This window comes from Colius striatus, chromosome 17 (assembly GCF_028858725.1).
Source record: "Colius striatus isolate bColStr4 chromosome 17, bColStr4.1.hap1, whole genome shotgun sequence".
Classification (NCBI taxonomy): domain Eukaryota; kingdom Metazoa; phylum Chordata; class Aves; order Coliiformes; family Coliidae; genus Colius; species Colius striatus.
In genome coordinates, this window is record NC_084775.1 from 7,279,465 (window position 1) to 7,293,384 (window position 13,920).

A 13,920-nucleotide genomic window follows, 5' to 3' on the forward strand; every position below is an offset into this window, starting at 1 on the left:
GGGAGCAAAGGCTTAGGACCATGTGTATCAGCCACAAGTGTCTGCAGGCAGGCAAAGGCTCTCAGCCAGCTGGGCAAGGCCAGGACAGGCTCTGCTTGTTCCCTGAAGCTAAGAACCAGGGAAACCTTCCGACAGTCAGGAGCAGAGGAGCTCTGCTGGCAGCTGCCGCTTCTGCCCCTTGTCTCTTCCAGTTGTGTCTAAGATAAACAGAGCCCCCTCTAGTGATTCCCCAGAGTTCCTTCTGTTCACTGAGCACCTCTCACACCTCATGCAGGAGGGAATAAAGCTGTCAGAACAGGGTAAGCATGGAGCTGGGCTTGTACCTGCTCCTGCAGGTACTCCTTAGGATAGTCACGTACTTTCCTGCACCCCTGGCTTGTTGGAGCAATCTGCATGGCCTACATACCAACTGCCTCTTCCATTTGGTGCCCAAATGTTACTGGACGAGTGATCCTGCAGCAGTTACCCCATTTTCCTGTGGAGATGGTGAGACATATGAATGAAATTGTGTCCCAGGGTGGTCAGCAGCTGTGGAGAACCTGAGTGGTGGGGGCCAGTAACAAATTCCCCTTCTCTAAAATGCCCTTCCTTGCTGGCTGGGCAAAACCATGATACCTGCCTCTGTGAAACACGAGATGGTAGTGGGTGGAACACATGCTGCCATGGCAGAGCTTCATGAGTCTGGAAGACATAAAGGAAAAGTCACAGCTTTGAATGGGCTTTGGAACTGGTCTGACTGTCTCTAATAAGATGCAGTGGGTTTGCAGTGGTGGGACACAGCCAGGCTTTACTGCATGTGTCCTCCCCCTGCAGGCAGCACCCCCTGCAGCCCAGCTGCACAAGCTGTTATATGGTTCCCATCAGGTTGAACTGACACCTCAGTGTTTCATGTTGCTACTCTGATTGCCTCAGACACTGCCTTTCATGCCTCCTTTCCCCTCCCTGCTCTCAAAGGAGGCTGTATCACAGTAAAGTGCACAAGGCAACTGCTTTTATTACATCAACTGACACCAAATGTGGAAAAAATGGATGGGCTATTGGGTGCACCAGCCCTTCCTCAGAGCACTGCAGCATGTCACAGCAAAGCATCAAGGTTGCTGTGTAGCATCCTTGGATAATGGTGGTTCTTCCTCTTCAGAGTCTGCCCATGCCAGAGGTGGGGTGCTGGGGTATTCTAACAAGGCAGGGCTCTCTCTGAGCTCCATTTCCCCACAAACCCAGAGGACACACAGGCTGGTCACATCAGGAACCACTTGCAAATACTTTTGTCTTGGGGATGCTGTGGGAGTGGGGCTGGGTGCTGCAGAAGGGAGGGAAAAGGCCACCCTTGCATGATGAGCTGGCAAGAGGAGGAGCTGAGCCTGCCTGTAGGGGGTACCTACTGATTACAGGACACTGCCAGGTGCCTGATGCCCAGGAGTGCCACGGGCTGAGTGTGCAGGGATGTGTGGCTGTGTAATGTGGCCTCTCTGGGCCCTGTGGTGCGTGTTGCAGACAGGAGGGGCTTTACGCACCGTCACAGCCTTTGGTAACGGTCTGCTGTCCTTCCTGGCACTGCCTGTGCCACAGCCTTGTCTCACTGCACCGGCTCCCCGGGGAAATGCCTTCTGGCAGATGACTTCTGCATCCTGAGGTGACCCTGGCAAACAGGGAGCACTCTGTGGGCAGCTCCCAGCCTGTGCTGGGGGGCAGTTGTTCCTGTCACAGCGATGGACCTGTGGGGAGAAGGGAGCAGCAACTCTCCTTATAGTGCTTCTGCAATAAGACAACTGCCAGGGTGGGTGGGGGGCCTCTGGCATGACCAGTGCCTGGGGCAGAGGGATGGTGGGGTGGGCTGGGCATGAATCAGAGCCCCTGGAGGAAACGGTATGGCCAGGGGTGAGGGTGGGCAGTGGGCTGCATGCTCAGCTCCCTGCACCGTGTGAGCCCCTGAAAACCAGATGCAGCAAAGTGAGCAACACGGGGCAATGGAGTCCCTGAGCCCCCTGTGTCATTTACATACGCCTCGCTGGCACCAGCACCACGGCAACTGGGGGTCTGTGCAGCACCACACACCCTCTGAAACAGCCTCCCTTCCTCTGCTCCCTGCCATGGCCCTGGGCTTCACGGTCCTGCTGCTGGTGGGGACAGTGGGGACAGGTAAGGATGGTGCCTGGGGGGCGCTGCGGGGTGGCAGACGGGACCAGGCTGTACAAGGGTTGAGCAGGATGGAAGCTGAGTAATGGGGTTGCCTCAAGGGGACAGGGGGACATTTTGGGGGTTGGGGTGACGTGGGACGTGGCTCAGCCCATCAGTAACTGCAGCCCTGGTGTGCACAGCTTCCAGGGCTCAGCCCGTGCTGACCCAGCCAACCTCTGTGTCGGTGCTGCCCGGGCAGACTGCCTGGCTGTCCTGCACCCTGAGCCCGCAGTACAACATCAGCGAGTTCGGCATCTCCTGGTACCAGCAGCGCCCGGGGCACTCCCTCAGGTATCTGCTCTACTACAATTCTGAGCACGACAAGCACAAGCCTGACATGACTCCCGACCGCTTCTCTGCTACCAAAGACCTTGCCAGCAACTCCTGCATCCTCATCATCGCATCCATCCGCCATGAAGACAACGGCAACTATTACTGCTCCCTGTCCCCTGCCTTCAGCCGGCCTCAGTAACGGGCAACAGCAGCTTTCCGCCTTTTCCCTCGCAACCCTGGCACAAAGCCTGCAACGGGGAGACCGGCAGCCCCACGGAGAATGGAAAAAGACCCTCCTTGCATGCTTGAGCAAGCCCAGCACTGCTGTGGGGTGGAGGTGCAGCAACCTTCTCTCCAACCCCAGCTATCCCCATTGGAGCACGGGACAGCGGGACAGTGGCAGGGCCCGGCCCCGGGCAGGGCATCTCCTGCGGTGGGAGGAGGGAAGAGCCCTGCGTGGCTCCTTCCGCGCTCGGGACGCCGCGGGCTGGGTCGCGGCTGGGGCTGGGTCGCGGCTCGGGCTTCTGCGCAGCTTGTTTCAGCGGATAATAAAGGCTGATGCTGGAGCAGGCGGCTCGGGTGGTGCGTGTACGGCCGGGGGGAGCCCGGGTGCCTCCCTGCGGGGGTGTCGCCGTGCCCTGTGGCACCTGAGTGCGGAGGGCGAGTCGCGGGGGTCCCGGGGGGTGTCGGGCGCGGCCGGGGCCGTGCCACGCACCCCGGGCAGCGCCGGAGCGAGGACCCGCGGCGCTTCCCACGCAGAAAGGGCTCGTTTATTCACAGCGGCACCCGCGAGTGCGTGACGTGCGCGGTCTCAGGCGGAAAGGCACCGCGTCACGGCACGAGCGCCGCACACCGACGCACGGCGCGCCGCACGCGCGGGGGCCCCACGTCACGTGCGCAGCGGCCGGCGCTGCCATTGGCTCGGAGACGGGAGACTAAAGCGCGCGCGGCGTGGGTGTGCTCGGGCGCGTCCCCGTGTGCGCGCTCCGGGCGCGTCCCCACGCCGGGCGGGCGGGCGGCTGAGCACTGGCGGCTCCCGAGCTGTGACTGCCCGGCGCGGGTGTGAGAAGGGAGGCGCAGAATGGGTCCCTGCGCTCGCGTCGCTGGGCGCGGGCGGGCAGTGCAGCTGCGGGAGCTCTGGCACGGGTCTGTGGCTGCACCGGCGCCCCCCCGCGGGCTGTGGCAGGACCCGGGGGGTGTGTGGATGGTGTGTGTGTGTGCACGTGTTTGCTTACTGCTGGGTGCCCCGAGGCTCCCGATCTCTGTGTGTGTCCAGTGTGGTGCATTGTCCCCGCTCTTTGCTCTGCAGTTGCCTGAGCAGGGCTGTGCTACAAAGCACTCGGTGTGTCTGCTCCAATAACAGAAAGAGCGTTTGTGTGTTGAAACCCTGTGTGTAGAATGGGGACTATTTGGCTGACTTATAGGTTGTGCCTTTCTTCTTTGCAGAACATCAATTATCCTGAAGAGAAGGTTGTAACTGTTGAGCAGTTCAGCATTGGGCTCATCCATGGCCATCAGGTTATTCCCTGGGGTGGTGTAGCCAACCTGGCACTGCTGTAGAGGCAGCTGGATGTGGCCATTCTCAGCTCAGGACACATGCACAGATTTTAAGCCTTTGAACATGAAAATAAATTCCACATCAACTCAGGATCAGCCCCAGGCTCCTACAGTGCTCCAGAAACACAAGTGAGGGGTCCCTGAGCTGCCCAGTGCAGCAGAGCCCCCAGGTATTGCCTGAAATGTGTGTTCACCTGTGACTGCCCAGGTATCTGCTGCAGGGCACAGTGAGGTGCTGTGGAGATCAGGAGGTCATTGCTCACTCTCCGTGGGGAAGGCACTGGGGGTTCCCTCGGACCAGGCCTTTACTTGACCAACATGTAGGGCATGACAGCCTGGCACTGGTGTGCTGGGGCTGCTTCCTGGGCCTGGAGAGGGCTTTCTGGTGTCTTCCCAGAGTCTGCATGCTAATATTTTGTAGGAAATCAGCCTTCTGGAGGCACTGGCAGCTTAAATGTCTGAGCCTGATGAGGCTTAAGATGTTCATCTGTCTCAAGGGCTGCTCTAGGCTGAGCACTCCTGTCAGTGCCTCCCAACTGCAGTGTTTCCTGGATCCCTCCAGCCCTCAGCAAACAAGTGTGGTGGAATACATAAGTACAAGGTATGTTAAAAACAAGACATATAAACTAATTGGGAGGATTGACAAAGCATGTTTTCTTTGCAGGAACATCATCCCTTCAGTTGTACTGATGGATAGCCAGGCTTTCACAGCTGTCACTTGTGTGTACCACCTTAATGATGATGTGAAAAGGGAAAGAACTTGTTAGTCTTGGTTAGCAAACAGAACTTGAAGCAAAAGAAAGTACTGGTTAAAAGAAAGGTGTATGTAAGGTGGAGCTGCTGTGTTCCTGGACTAAAGGAGTCTCAGAGTGTGGTGGTAGCTTGGCATTGAACCTCTGGTGAACACAGAATAATAAATCCCTGTCTTCATGTCTCTAGGTCTTATTCATTGTGTTCTACAAGGTGAAGAAGGACTGGAATTTGGTGTGAAGGGGTGTTGAGGGCTGGAAGGAAGCTGCTGTTGGCTTCTAAAGATGCAGCCCTGAAATGTTTCAGGATCTATCAGAGATGCCCAAAGGCTGTAACTGCTTTGGCAGATGCATCTCACCTTCTGCTTAGGGGCAGCAGGGAAAGGTAGAGGCAGGTCTGGAAAGGGTGATGTGCAGACCTCTGCCTGGGGCTGTGGAGGTGGCATCCTGAGCCTTTGCCCACAGAGGCATCAGGGCCAGAGCACTTCTCCTTGTCCCCATAGTGCTGCTGAGATATGGACTGTCTATGCTGCTGGAGCAGCCCGGGGCCTGGCCTGGAACGTGGTAGAGCAGTAGCCTGTGGTTTGGGGAAGTGGAGTTTGGAGGAGGCAGCTGTACTGCTGTGGTGGGGTGCTCTAAGGTGGATGATGCAGGTTGCAGGTGCAGAAAACACTTCAGTGTTCAGAGAGGAGCTAAGATGTTGCAGTGGGCAGAGGGAGCACTGGGATGGGAGCTGCCAGTGAATGTTGGGGGCTACAGCTCTGTGGGGAGCCCATGCCTGGGAGGGTGGGGATATGAGACAGTGACTCAGGTTCCATGGCACAGCCCCATGGGGACACAGAGCTGGTGGGATCACGCCATGGCCTGGGCCCCTCTCCTCCTCGCGGTGCTCGCCCACAGCTCAGGTGCCACGGCCAGAAGTGATGCACGCGGCCGGGGCCTTTGGGCACAGGGCCCTGTCCCTGCCTGGGCAGGGCTGTGCTCATGGGGCACTGGCTCACCCCCATCTTCTCCCCTCTCTCCTCTCCCTCTCCAGGTTCCCTGGTCCAGGCAGCGCTGACTCAGACGCCGCCCTCGCTGTCAGCCAACCCGGGAGACACCGTCCGCATCACCTGCTCTGGGCTTAGCAGCAGCAGCAATGTTGGCTGGTACCAGCAGAAGGTGCCTGGCACTGCCCCTGTCACTGTCATCTATAACAACAACCAGAGACCCTCGGACATCCCTTCGCGATTCTCCGGCTCCACGTCCGGCTCCACGGGCACGTTAACCATCACTGGGGTCCAAGCCGAGGACGAGGCTGTCTATTACTGTGGTGGCTACGATGGCAGCAGCAATGCTGGTGTTTGGTCACAGTGTGTCATAGGACGTGAGACAGAGGAAGGCTTTCAGCATTTCTCACTCCTGGCCCAGCAGAGTTGGGACTTTGTGGCTGAGGCAGCTTTGTGCCTCCTGTGAAAGGCCATGGTGTGAATGCCTTCTCTTTTGTGTCCCAGAGCCCTGCAGGTGACTCTTTAACTGGGCACAATTGTCTCTTTCCCTATAGATGTCACAGTGTACTGGTTTTGTCTGGGCTAGGTTTTGGTAGCAAGGGGGAGCTACAGGGGTGGCTTCTTTAAACAAAGATCTGCCAGAAGCTTGCTCTGTAGCTGACATGGCTAATGCCAGTCAATTCTAAGATGGACCCACAGCTGACCCAGGCCTGGCCAATTAGTGATGTAGGTAATGCCTCTGTGAATAACGTATTTGAGAAGGGGAAGAAGTTGCTGGGCAGTTACTAAATGGCAGCAGTAACAGCGAGTGAGCATGTGAGAACATCTCTACAGACACCAAGGTCAGTGGAGAAGGAGGGAGAGGAGGGTGCTTAGGCCCTGGAAGAAAGACTCCCCAGTGACCTGTGGTGAAGACCATGGTGAGGCAGCTGTGCCCCTGCAGCCCATGGAGGCCACCAGGGGGCAGAGACCCACTGGCAGCCCGTGGAGGACCCCACACCGGAGCGGGTGGATACCTGAAGGAGGCTGTGACCCTGTGGAAATCTCAGCCTGGAGCATGTTTGTAGCAGGACCTGGAAGTCCTTGAGGAGAGAGGAGCCCAGGCCAGAGCAGGTTTGCTGTCAGAGCTTGTGACCCTGGGAGGGACTCAGGCTGGAGTAGTCTGTACCTGAAGGACTGTTCTCCCGTGGATGACACACGTTGGGGCAGGGTGTGAGGAGCTGCCCCCGTGGCAGGCCCCAGGCTGGAGCAGTTGGTGAGGAGCTGCAGCCCATGGGAAGGACCCATGTTGGAGAAGTTCGTGAGAGACTGTCTCCCGTGAGAGGGAGCCCACGGTGTAGCAGTGGGAAGTGTGAGGAGGCCTTCCCCTGAGTAGCAGCAGTGGCAAAGTCCATCTGTAATGAACTGACCACAGCCCCCATCCCCCATCCCTTGTGCCACTGGGCGGGAAGGGAGGAGAGTCCTGGGAAGAGGAAAGGGTGGGGGGAGGTGGATTTTAAGATTCAGTTTTATTTCTCATCTCTCAGTTCCTTATTGTTCCTTTAAAAAAATCAAACCATTTCTCCATAAGTTGAGTCTGTTTTGCCCGTGCCACTAATTGCTGAGCGATCTCTCTGTCCTTGCCTGAACTCACAAACTGCTCATTATATTTCTTTCTCTCTCCTGTCCAGTTTGCAAGGGAGAGTGCTATTATGACTTCGTAGACACCTGGCTAAACCACCACACATGGTTTGTCCTTGTTTTCTCCCCACTGCTCTTGCTACTCATGTCCACGTCTCCTGCTGCTGCCAGAGCTGCCTCTCTGCAGGGATGCATCCTGCTGGCCTCTGTTCCCCATATTTGCCTGTGACTATGGTTGCATCCATTCTCCTCGGGCTGTGGCATTCCTCATCCTGCAACCTGGGCAGGGCTGTGCTCAAGGCCTTACCCCCATGTTCTCCCCTCTCTCGTCTCCCTCTCCAGGTTCCCTGGTCCAGGCAGCAGTGACTCAGACGCCGCCCTCGCTGTCAGCCAACCCGGGAGACACCGTCCGCATCACCTGCTCTGGGATTGACAGCAGCAGCAGCTATGTTGGCTGGTACCAGCAGAAGGTGCCTGGCACTGCCCCTGTCACTGTCATCTATAGCGACAACCAGAGACCCTCGGACATCCCTTCGCGATTCTCCGGCTCTGCATCCGGCTCCACGGCCACGTTAACCATCACTGGGGTCCAAGCCGAGGACGAGGCTGTCTATTACTGTGGTGGCAGCGATGGCAGCAGCAATGTGTCTGTTGACAATGAGTAACAGGAAATAAGACACAGACTTCAAAATCAGAAGGTTTTCAGCCCTTGTCCTGTCTCTCTGTGGAGTTCGAGACAGATTCTCATAATGAACATGGCTAAGGACTTTCTCCCTTTCCTATTTCAGGAAACCACAGGTTCTCTTGGTGTCCCTGGTGTCCCTGTCCCTGTAAAGTTCTGATAGTGTCTCTATCTGCCATCCCAGTGCCTCTTGCTGGTGACCATTAGTGTTGGATGTGCTGCAATGCTTTGGGTTTGTCTCTGTTCTTCAAATTGGCCACTGACTATGGTTGCGGCCATTCTCCTCAGACTGTGGCATTCCTCATCTTGCTGCCCAGGGCTGTCTGTGCGTGTAGGCAGTGACTCAGCTCTGTCTTCTCCCCTCTCTTGTCTCCCTTTCCAGGTTCCCTGTCCAGGCAGCAGTGACTCAGACGCCACCCTCGCTGTCAGCCAACCCGGGAGACACCGTCCGCATCACCTGCTCTGGGTTTAGCAGTAGCAGCTATGATTATGCTGGCTGGTACCAGCAGAAGGTGCCTGGCACTGCCCCTGTCACTGTCATCTATGCAAACAACAAGAGATCCTCGGACATCCCTTCGCGATTCTCCGGCTCCAAGTCCGGCTCCACGGGCACGTTAACCATCACTGGGGTCCAAGCCGAGGACGAGGCTGTCTATTACTGTGGTGGCTGGGATGACAGCAGCAGTGCTGCTGTTTGGTCACAGTGTGTCATAGGACGTGAGACAGAAAAAGGCCTGCAGCACTTCTCACTCCTGGCCCAGCAGAGTTGGGACTTTGTGGCTGAGGCAGCTTTATGTCTCCTGTGCAAGGCCATGGTGTGAATGCCTTTCCCTTTGTGTCCCAGAGCCCTGCAGGTGACTGTAACTGGTCTCTTTCCCTAGTGATGTCTCAGTTTGCCTTGTTTTCTCCCCACTGCTCTTGCTACTGATGTCCACGTCTCCTGTTGCTGCCAGAGCTGCCTCTCCACAGGGATGTGTGCTGCTGGCCTTTATTCCCCAGATTTCCCCTCTCTCGTCTCCCTCTCCAGGTTCTGACACAGACACCGCCCTGTCTGTCAGCCAACCTGGGAGACACCGTCCGCATCACCTGCTCTGGGTTTAGCAGTGGCAGCTGGGTTGGCTGGTACCAGCAGAAGGTGCCTGGCACTGCCCCTGTCACTGTCATCTATGCTAACGACAAGAGACCCTCGGACATCCCTTCGCGATTCTCCGGCTCCAAGTCCGGCTCCACGGGCACGTTAACCATCACTGGGGTCCAAGCCGAGGACGAGGCTGTCTATTACTGTGGTGGCTACGATGGCAGCAGCAATGCTGGTGTTTGGTCACAGTGTGTCATAGGACGTGACACAGAGGAAGGCTTTCAGCATTTCTCACTCCTGGCCCAGCAGAGTTGGGCTTTGTGGCTGAAGCAGCTTTATGTCTCCTGTGCAAGGCCATGGTGTGAATGCCTTCTCTTTTGTGTCCCAGAGCCCTGCAGGTGACTCTGTAACTGGTCTCTTTCCCTAGTGATGTCTGAGTTTGCCCTTGTTTTCTCCTCACTGCTCTTGCTACTGATGTCAATGTCTCCTGCTGCTGCCAGAGCTGCCTCTCTGCAGAGATGTGTCTTGGTGGCCTCTGTTGTCCATATTTGCCTGTAATAGTGGTTGTATCCATTCTCCTGTGGCTGTGGCATTCCCCATCCTGTGACCCAGGGATGGCTCTCGTTGAAAGCAATAAGTCAACTTTGTTTTGTCCCCTCTCCCTCTCCAGGTTCCCTGGTCCAGGCAGCGCTGACTCAGACGCCGCCCTCGCTGTCAGCTAACCCGGGAGACACCGTCCGACTCACCTGCTCTGGGAGCAGCAATGGTTATTATGGCTGGTACCAGCAGAAGGTGCCTGGCACTGCCCCTGTCACTGTCATCTATGATAACACCAACAGACCCTTGGCCATCCCTCGGGCTCCACAGGCACATTAACCATCACGGGGGTCAAGCCGAGGACGAGGCTTGGGTGGCCCTGCAGCTCCTGGTCTTGGTGTGGCTCCAGTCCCCTTCCCAATCCCAGCTCTCAGCTCTGCAGTTCTCCTGTGGCACTTGCAGAACTCCAGCTGTGGCACCTCGTTGGAAGCAGGACATGGTTTTGCAAGCTCCTGTCACCGCTGCTGAGCAGCGCAGGGGTAGCAGGTTGCCCAGGGCCAGGAGCGGTTGGGTGCTCCAGAGCAGGTGAACGTGTCCCTGTGCCGAGGTGGGGGCTTATCTCCTGCCCAGTGCACAGGAGTTACTGGTGCAGCAAGGCCACAGTTCTGCTGGACAGGGACAGGCACTGGGTGGGCCTTGGCTGATCTCAGAGCTCAGCAGCTGTTGGAGAAGGAGCAGCAGCACAGAGACGTGCTGAGATGTTGCAGAGGGAGCACAGGGAGGGAGCTGCCCGTGAATGCTGGGAGCCACGGTTGCATGGAGGGGCCGTGCCTGAGCCATGTGGAAGCTTAAGAGGGCGTTGGGTCCATGGCACAGGCTGATTGGTGTGTGGATACAGAACTGGTGGGATGATGCCATGGCCTTAGCCCCTCTCCTCTTCCCAATGCTCTCCCATGGCTTGGGTGTTCTGGCCATACTGGGTGATCCCAGCAGGGTCTTTGGGCACAGGGGACCATTATGCTGCCTGGAGCGGGGCTGTGCTCATGGGGCACTGGCTCACTCCCATCTTCTCCCTTTCTCCAGGTTCCCTGGTCCAGGCAGCGCTGACTCAGACACCGCCCTCACTGTCAGCCAACCCGGGAGACACGGTCCGCATCACCTGCTCTGGGATTAGCAGCGGCTGGGATGTTGGCTTGTACGAGCAGAAGGTGCCTGGCACTGCACCTGTCACTGTCATCTACCAGAATGACAACGGACCGTCGGACATCCCTTCATGATTCTCCAGCTCCAGGTCTGGCACCACGGGCACGTTAACCATCACTGGGGTCCAAGCCGAGGACGAGGCTGTCTATTACTGTGGTGGCTGGGACAGCAGCATCAGTGCTGGTGTCACGGTGACACAGAGCAAAATGGAAGTGATATAAAAACCTCTCACCATTGCAAACACACATCTGCTGTCCCACCATCACCCATCAGGGCATGGATATGGTCTTGGGGCACTGACTCATCCCCATCTTCTCTCCTCTCCCTCTCCAGGTTCCCTGGTCCAGGCAGCGCTGACTCAGACGCCGCCCTCGCTGTCAGCCAACCCGGGAGACACCGTCCGCATCACCTGCTCTGGGTTTAGCAGTGGCAGCTGGGTTGGCTGGTACCAGCAGAAGGTGCCTGGCACTGCCCCTGTCACTGTCATCTATAGCAGCAACCAGAGACCCTCGGACATCCCTTCGCGATTCTCCGGCTCCAAGTCCGGCTCCACGGGCACGTTAACCATCACTGGGGTCCAAGCCGAGGACGAGGCTGTCTATTACTGTGGTAGCTACGATGGCAGCAGCAATGCTGGTGTTTGGTCACAGTGTGTCATAGGATGTGACACAGAGGAAGGCTTTCAGCATTTCTCACTCCTGGCCCAGCAGAGTTTGGGCTTTGTGGCTGAGGGAGCTTTGTGCCTCCTGTGAAAGGCCATGGTGTGAATGCCTTCCCTTTTGTGTCCCAGAGCCCTGCAGGTGACTGTAACTGGTCTCTTTCCCTAGTGATGTCTCAGTTTGCCCTTGTTTTCTCCTCACTGCTCTTGCTACTGATGTCCACGTCTCCTGCTGCCAGAGCTGCTTCTCTGTAGGGATGTGTCTTGGTGGCCTCTGTTGTCCATATTTCACCATGAGAGTGACGGACCAGTGGCACAGGCTGCCCAGAGGGGTTGTGGAGTCTCCTTCCTTGGAGGTCTTCAAGACCTGCCTGGACATATTCCTATGTGACCTAATCTAGGTGACCCTGCTTCTGCAGGGGGTTGGACTAGATGATCTCTAAAGGTCCCTTCCAACCCCTACCATTCTATGATTCTATGATTCTATGATTCTATGATTTTGCCTGTAATAGTGGTTGCATCCATTCTGCTTTGGTTGTGGCATTCTCCATCCTGTGACCCAAGGATGGCTCTGGTTGAAAGCAATCACTCAACTTGGTTTTGTCCCCTCTCTCCTCTCCCTCTCCAGGTTCCTTGGTCCAGGCAGCGCTGACTCAGACGCCGCCCTCGCTGTCAGCCAACCCAGGAGACACCGTCCGACTCACCTGCTCTGGGAGCAGCAGCAACTATGGCTGGTACCAGCAGAAGGTGCCTGGCACTGCCCCTGTCACTGTCATCTATTACAATGACAAGAGACCCTCAGACATCCCTCGGACTCCACGGGCACGTTAACCATCACTGGGGTCCAAGCCGAGGACGAGGCTGTCTATTACTGTGGTGGCAACGATGGCAGCACTGATGCTGTTGTAGTGACAAAGAGAGATTTACAAGTGAGCTACAGAGGATTTCAAAAGAGTAAGGTTCTGCCCTTCTGAATCATAGCTCAACATGACTGTGAGCCTGAGCCAGGTTTGTGTCCCCCTCAGTATGTTCATGGCTGTAAATTTTCACCCAGTTTGTCTTGTGATCATGAAAGTGACTCTGTGGCTGAGGGCACCTCATGCCTGTCCCCACAGAGCACATGGCATTGCCTTGTTGCTTGCCTTGCTGCCTCTTGCTGCTGAGACCTCTGTCCTGCTGGTGCTGCCTGTTCTCCTTGCAGAACTCTGCTCTTTGTCTCTGGGCAGGGTTGTGCTCATTGGGCACTGGCTCAGCTCCATCTTCTCTCTTCTCCCTCTCCAGGTTCCCTGGTCCAGGCAGCGCTGACTCAGACGCCGCCCTCGCTGTCAGCCAACCCGGGAGACACCGTCCGCATCACCTGCTCTGGGATTACTGGCAGCAATGTTGGCTGGTACCAGCAGAAGGTGCCTGGCACTGCCCCTGTCACTGTCATCTATAACACCAACAGACCCTCGGCCATCCCTCGGGCTCCACAGGCACATTAACCATCACTGGGGTCCAAGCCGAGGACGAGGCTGTCTATTACTGTGGTGGCAGCGATGGCAGTGCCACTGGCAGCCCGGTGCCTGCGGGTTGGCCACGGCTCGCTGCGGTGGGTGAGGTTCCTGTGTGAGGTGTGTGGGTGTCAGAGATCCTGCCCGTGGTGCTGGGGGCTGTGGCAGTGGCCCAGCAGGACCTGTGGTGTGGCTGCTGGCTCCTGCCCGCAAAACGTCTCGTCCGGCGGCCCGGAGCAGCTGAGTGAGGCGTCACGCCGTGCGGGCACGGTGCCCCGGTGCCCGGGCTGCCGCCGGCTCAGGTCTGGTGCTCAGCCTCGGCCGGTGCCAGCAGCTGTGCCGCGGGGCCCCGTGAGCGCGGGCAGCCCGGGAGCGGCCCGTGCGGGCGGCGGGGCGCGGCCGCGTGTGTGCGCTCGCTGCCGGGCGCTGCTCGCGGCTGCTCGGCGCCGTGCCTGGCGCTGTCCCTGTCCCCGCACGGTGTCGCTGTGGCCCCGGCCCGAGGCTCGCTCGCGGGCCGCCGGCGGCAGCGCGGGTCCCGGTGCGGGGCGATCCCCGCACACGCCCTCGGAGGCCGCTGTGGCCCGTGCTGCGGCCGGACTCGGGTTGGGCGATGCGCCGCGCACTCCAGCCCCAGCCTGTCTGTGGTTGCCGTGAGGCTGCTGGAGACCCCCGGCTCACTTTGTAGTAGCAGCAACTGCGGGCTTGTGTTGCCCTACTGTTGGGTGGCCCTGCAGCTCCTGGTCTTGGTGTGGCTCCAGTCCCCTTCCCAATCCCAGCTCTCAGCTCTGCAGTTCTCCTGTGGCACTTGCAGAACTCCAGCTGTGGCACCTCGTTGGAAGCAGGACATGGTTTTGCAAGCTCCTGTCACCGCTGCTGAGCAGCGCAGGGGTAGCAGGTTGCCCA